Below are 4,689 nucleotides of genomic sequence, written 5' to 3' on the forward strand. Positions count from 1 at the left end.
AAATAGGGAGGGGGTAAAGGGGGACCCATAAAGGGCCTCAGCCGTTTTTGGGTTTTGTTTTCATTTTTTTAACCCCTTTTTTCCCCAGGTTTTTTCCGGGTTTTTTTCCTTTCCCATTTTTTCCAGTCCCGGGCCCCTTTTTTCCCCCCAAAACCCTTTTTTTAAAATTTCCTTTCATTTTTTTTAAATAAACCCCTTGTTCTTTTTCGGGGTTTTTCACCCTTTGCCCTTCCAATTTTAACAAGGAGAAACCGATGTTGTGTTCTGAAAATAGAAAATTAATTTTTGTATCTACAAGTACATGCCAAGGATACAGCCCCAGCAACAAATGAATACAAATAATAAAAAAGCCCCCTTGAAACCCCTGTTTTGGGAAAAATTAGGCCGTTTTGTCCCGGGAGGACCACACCAGTGGGGATTACCCCCCGGGGTAATTTTACTGAGGGGAAAACATAGACAACCGGGGAAACATCCCTCAATTTTTTTCCCTTGTTGGGAATCGAACCCAGATCCTCACCGGGGAAGCGAAAGCTGGGTCAACCAGGCCACGGGGCACCCCCAATAGAAGCAGTTCTTTCCAGAAACTTTTTTGATGGTTAAGGGTAGAAAATAAAAGATAAACCTTACGGGATTTAGCCTCCCCCCAACCTACCTTAACCTCCAAAAAAGTTTTTTGGGGTTTTTAAAATACGAACTGTGGGTTGAAGGCCGGTTCCCTGCCCACGTGCATGCCAAGTTCCCCGTAAACGAAATAATGAAATTCCTTTAAATTCCCCGCCCTTTAAATATCAGCAAGAATAAGAAGAAAGGGAAATATCCCATAAGTACAATTATCATGCAAGTGTAAATTACCTAGGATAACCCAAAAAGTCAAAGTGACTTTTTTTTCCATTGGGGTTCACTAATTGCCCTAAGTTCCCAATTCCCGAAAATTTCTGCCCCTTAATAACATAGTTGAACAGCCCCACGCACTTGATGCCCGATGTTTCCCCGGGTGAGTATCACATCTAGTACAGTTATTCTCCCCCCCGGATACTGCCGATTTTAAAACCCCGACTGGAATACTTGACATCTCATCTCCATCAGGATTGAAATTTTTTTTCCAGCTTTACATGGCTCCGAGAGGAGGGGCTCTTTTGCCACTTCTTGATTTTAGGGTCCTTTTTTTTGCTTAGATTTTTTTTTGTTTGATGAGGATTGTTTTGATCCTCATTTTTCCTTTTTAATTATTATTTTACCCAAAAATATGCTAAATCCCCCCGGCAATGTTATGGTCCTGTTTAGGGGAATTTAGTTGGGTGTAGCATGGCCCACCGGGAATCCCAAAGGTTGTCGTACCAGTTAGGGAAAACAAAAAGGCCTAGCCGAACAGCCCACAGACCCCTTCATCGAGCAGGGCAGAAGGAAGACGATGGTTCATCACCCCGAAGTGTAGATTTGGGTGTCGTTCAGCCCGGGGGAGTTCTGTTCCCGACCTTACAACAGAACTTTTCCAGGGGGAGGGGCCGACAACCTCAAACCAATTTTAAGGGGGATGGATGATTACATCGTTTCAATTCTATGCCCTGCCTACTTTCTGACTCGACTGAAGAAGCTACTTTTAGGCGAAACGTGAACAAAGTTGCCCCAAATGTTGCCTATTTTCTTATCAAACCTGTCGGTATTGCATACCATTTGATAATGTACCAGTTGGCTTTGTTCGCGTAGTTTATCTAAGTTATACTGTTCATCACGTTTTTTAGTTGTCTTCTGTCGTAAATAAAAAAAATTAATTTCTTCAAAAAAAAATGTATAATTAATTTTTTGGGTTTGTTATAAAGTAACTGGAGAAGAAGTTATGAAAACAATTGCGTATTTTCAAAAAAAGTTTTTTTTAATCGTTGGATACAAGATGAGGTCAGAATTTAATAATAATATTAAATTTTTTTTTTTTTGTAGTATAAAGAAATTCGAAAAAAACACACGAAGATGGGTAGGAAAAAAAAAAAAAAAAGAAAGAGAAAAAGAGAGAGAGAGAGAGAGAGAGAGAGGAGAGAGAGAGAATACACAAAACCTTTCTTAAAGCCAAATGATATAATTAAAAAATTTTCTCTACTGAATTAACCTTTTTTCCAATAACTATTAAAATTACAGATATATTTTATTTTACTACAAAGCCCCAATATTTTTAAAATTTAAATTTACTTTAATTAAAATAATCTGTCTTATGATTAGCCTTTGGGGATTTTTTTTTAAAAAGTACTTTCTTTTTCTCCTTACTTAGTATCCTTATTGTTTTAGCGAGCTTCAATTTAAACCCCCCCAAAAAAAAAAAAATTAAAATTTGTAAATAAGGGTAAAAAAACGTAGTGCAGACGCAGAGCTGACCTGTGGAGTCATGGGCGAAAGGTGAAGGGAAAAAACAAGGCAGTAAAACCACATTGACCCAACTGGATGCGGAGGCGTGTTTTCGGGGGCATGCCACATCCTTGCTGCCCCCAAACTGACGCTGCTTACGCAGGTAGGTTAGTGCCGTTAGGGGATACAAAAATTTTCTCTAGAGGGAATTTTGTATCATAAACCCTCATTCAACCTTCCAGATGTATTGTTTATTTTAGACACCAGATCTCTTCTTATCGAAGGAGGGAAACTTGGGAGTAGTGTGTTGACCACTATTAACGGAGGGGGGATCGGTTTTACCAAATTTGCTTTGAAAACCCCGGGGGATATTGACTTTAAAAATAAAATTAAAAAAGCTTTGTCTGGGGATAAAAAAATCTTAACAGACACGGGAGAATTAAACAAAAAAAAAAAAAAAATAGTTAGGCTTGTAAATTTGCGTGGGGAAAATCTTACCCAAATCATGGAATTGAAGAGGCAAACCGGGGGGAGAGAAACCCCCCACAATTTTTCCTTTAATCAGTTACTTTAATATATTTTTACTTTCATATCAAACTACCCAAAACCCCGCAGGTCCTTTTTGCCTTGTTTAGGGGTAGTTAAAACATCTGAGGGAACTCCTTCTTCTTTGTCCAAGAGTTTCTTTCTTCTACCCCTTTTCCCGAGAGCTCTTCCCCCCACCCCAAGCCCAAAGGGACCCCGGGCTACTCCCTTTTCAAGAGTGCCGCTTTTTCCGACCCCGCCCCAAATTCCCCGGGGGGAGAAACCTTTTTTGGGTAAGTACACTTTTTTGTTAAAAAATAGGGGGATACATTTTAAGGAAAGGACCAATCTTGTTTAAGCTCAGATCCCCCGCAGCCGCGGTTTAAAGATTTTCTTTTTGGGGTGTCCCGTTTCCCCTTCCCCAATTTTTAGAGAAACAACCCAGGGTTAATCTTTTAATATACCAATTTTAAAAAAGAACCCGGAATTTGGGGGGTTATTTTATTTTTTTTTTGGATGGTTGGGGATATGCGGGGGTCTTCTGGGCAACCCAAAGAAAAACCCCCTATATACCCCAAGCCGCAGCCAAAAAATTTTTATAAGGGCCCAGATTCACCCGGTTTGTAGCGTACCTTAGGTGTGGAAAAAAGGTTTTGATGGCTTGATCGGGAAAAATGCTGGACGTAGTCCTCGGGGGGTATTATGTTCCTTTTTTACCTGAAAGGCCGGGTACTACAAACCCTCACTCACCACCATCACAAGTTCCCGGGGTTTTTGGGCATCATCCATCCAACGGGAGAGAGAATGTTATCAGCCCAATGTATTTTTTTTTCAGTTCTCCCAATGTTTACACAAAAAAATGACGCGGAGACATTTTGTCGGGCACTGTGAAGTTGTTTTCCCGCAGGTTTTTCGTCATTTATTTTTTGCCCCAGAAAAAATTTTAGGTCCCCGGGAGCCCGCCAGAGGATAAAAAGGGCCCAGGAACGCACATTTTCCCCCTGTTTTTTAAGGTTAGCGGGGGGAACCGCATTTGCAGGTTCCCCGAAAAGCCCACCCCCTAAACGTACGCAGTTTGGGGTTTCCCACCCCCCGCGGAAATTTGTCCAGAAAGGTTTTTTCCCGACAAAGGTCCAGACTATTTCGTCAGTTTTTTAAAAACAGGACACAACCTAGAATCACTTTTTCATGGGTTCAGACGCTGGAAGGGGCCAAAATTTTTTTTTAAAAGGCCCCCGATTAATGGGAAGGGGTTTTTAAAAATTTTAATGTTATGGAAAAAAGGCATTTCCCCATGCCCCAATTCCGTGGGGAGAAAAGGACCCGGTTTTTGAGACCCCCGTAAAACCCATGTGTTTCTGATAATTCTGGGGGGGAGTGGGGAAGCAAGAGGTTCACAACCCCCTTGAGAGGCTCCCTTTTTTGGAGAGGGTCATTTTTTTTTCCTTCCCCAGGAAAAACCCCCCCTTCAAAAATTTGGGAAGTTTTTTCTTCACAGTTGCTTTTTTCTACTCATGCCCAGAGAGATGCTTCTCATAAACTTTTGTCTTTAATGCTGCTTTTCTTATAGCCGGGTTTTTTAAACACTGTTCCTCCAATACCCTCCCCAAGGGGCCCCTCCACTGCGCCATCACTACTTCACCAACACCCCCCAAAAACCCTCCAACTTTCCCCTTTCCCCAGGTGTCCCCCGGGGCCCTTTTGAGCCCCGGTGTCCGGAGGTTGAAATTTAAAAACTTTAAACCGTCCGCATCCATTGATCCTTACGCCCAGAGGGAGAGGAGAAAAGGGGGAGGGGAAGGGGGGGAGGGAAAGGGGATTGGGGGG

Source organism: Cherax quadricarinatus, chromosome 3 (assembly GCF_038502225.1).
Source record: "Cherax quadricarinatus isolate ZL_2023a chromosome 3, ASM3850222v1, whole genome shotgun sequence".
NCBI classification, from domain to species: Eukaryota; Metazoa; Arthropoda; class Malacostraca; order Decapoda; family Parastacidae; genus Cherax; species Cherax quadricarinatus.